This window comes from Myotis brandtii, unplaced genomic scaffold (genome assembly GCF_000412655.1).
Source record: "Myotis brandtii unplaced genomic scaffold, ASM41265v1 scaffold547, whole genome shotgun sequence".
Classification (NCBI taxonomy): Eukaryota; Metazoa; Chordata; class Mammalia; order Chiroptera; family Vespertilionidae; genus Myotis; species Myotis brandtii.
Window position 1 is genome coordinate 1,316,727 of NW_005370024.1, and position 2,357 is coordinate 1,319,083.

Consider the following 2,357-nt stretch of genomic DNA (forward strand, 5'->3'; position numbering starts at 1 on the left):
ACTGATCCTTCCTGCGGGTACGGGAAGGGGTCACCTCTCTCTGGTTTGCCCCCTGGAATGCGCTGTGCAAGCGACCATAGCAGGGGGGAGCTCTGGGGTGCAGTGGGACCCGGGGAACTCACTAACCCGGGACTTGCAGCCTTCCCCTGCTCCCTGGGGCTGCTCCGCGCTCGCGGGGACTCGCAGCGGTTTCGGGATGAGAACTAGGTGCTGGGGCGCCCCGGGCGGTGCGGCTCGGGGCCAGGACATCAAAGGGACGCGTGGACAGAGGAAGCGCCCGGCGATGAGAGCGTCGGACAGTCGGGCTGAGGTCAGTTTCTCCGAAAGCCCACGTCCAGAGGGGCGAGGGATCCGATGCCTGGGTAGGGGGTACACCGCTCCGGGCCCCTTTCTTCTTGGGGACCCCGATCCGTGCCAACCCGGGCTGCGGAGCCGCGCGCTCCGGGCAGCCAAGTTACTCGGGCAACCCCCTCCCCCAGGAGGCGGCGGATTCCTGGAGTAGCTTCCCCAACCCGCCCTGCAGTCCAGTCCCATTATTTTGAGGCCCCGGGGGAGGTGGGAGCGGGGTGAAGGGGGCCGGCCAGGCGGCATAGGAGGCGAGCGCGGGGCCCCAGGCTTCCTGCAGCAACTGGTTGCGCCTGCAGCCCCAGCGCTGCTGACCATTCTCTGCCCTCCCTGCCCGGCTCCTATAAGGTTTTCCCGGGCTCCTGTGGGCGGTGGGTGCCCTGGTGAGGATAAGGTGTGCGGTTGGGGTCCTTAAACCTACCCCCGCCCTGTGCTGCAACAGAGCCCATGGAGACTCAACTGTGGTCATGCGTTAGGTTGAACTATATGAAACTGCATTTTGGTGTGTGTGTGTGGCCAGAAAACGGGAATATGGGCAATTTAATATTTATTTTTCTTTTTTCACTTACTTGGGAATTTTCTCTTTCAATATCCTTGGAGGTGCCCTGTCTTGTTAGGTGAGAGTATTGATGCTGGCAAGAGCAGTACAGACCCACCATTGACTGCCAGCTGTGTGCCAGGTGCTGAGCCTGTTGTGTCTTTAACCCTCCAGCACCATTCACAATCTTATTTCACAGAGGAGCAAAGGGAACGGTGGAGAGGGTAAGCGACCGTCACGGAGCTCATAAGGCGGACTCCAGCCTCCAGCCCCACTATCTCCCCAGCAGTGCCCTTTAGTTTTGTTCTGTTTCCTCAATGCGTCTCATAATGTTTTTTACGAGCTTCCTTATGATTCCACCCTGGACTGTTTTGTGAGTCTTGGGCAATGACGCAAACAAGTGCATCAGAGGGCAGGTTAAATCATAAAACTTTAAACCAAACACTGTTTTGTTAACCGTTTAAAATATGGCGGAGATAGGTTTTGCTCCCTTGGAATTTGCTTTGTTACAAATGATAGAAGCCACTCAGCCAGCATGGCTCAGTGGTTGGGCATCGACCTATGAACCAGGAGGTCAGGGTTCAATTCCCGGTCAGAACACATGCCCAGGTTGCAGGCTCGATCCCTAGTGGGGGTGTGCAGGAGGCAGCCAATCAGTGATTCTCTCTCATTGTTGATGTTTCTATCTCTTTCTCCTCTCCCTTCCTCTCTGATATTAATACAAATACATATTTTTTAAAAATGATAGGAGCCAACTCTGGATAATTGTAATGGGTGGCTCCGAGAAATGACAGGAAGAGCTCCTGGTTGTTCTATGGCCGTGGCTCTCACCACGATGAGGCTCTGAAGGTGGCTGCTGAATGGGGTAGAAACAGTCTCTGCCTCCATGCGGTGCTCCATGTGTGCAAGCCCAGGAGTAAGCATCTGATTGGCTGAGCCTGACTTACCCGGGTGCCAGTGCACAGTTTGGGGGCCTCAGCTGGCCTTGCAGTGAGAGACTGGCAAAGGTGGGCTCAGAAGTTGGGCAGCTCCCACCACACCCGTTCCTACCCCCAAAACCCAGATGGCAAACATCTCTGCAGAGATCCTTTTAACAGACATCCCAGCAAAGGTTCCAGCAAAAGAAAAAATGAAGCTGGATGGTCACCATGTTTGCTTTCATTTCTTTTGTTTTGTTTTGTTGTTGTTAATCCTCGCCTGAGGATGCTTTCCCATTGATTTTTAGGGAGAATGGAAGAGAGAGGGAAAGACAGAGAGAAACATCTATGTGAGAGAAACATATCGATTGGTTGCCTCCTGCATGAGCCCTGACCAGATCCCAGGCCGGGGAGGAGCCTGCAACCAAGGTATGTGCCCTTGACTAGAATTGAACTTGGGACCCTTTGGTCCACAGGCTGATGCTCTATCCGTTGAGCAAAACCAGTTAGGGCCATGTTTGCTTTTAAACCAGGGTTTGTGGCGGGCGAGCGAGAGC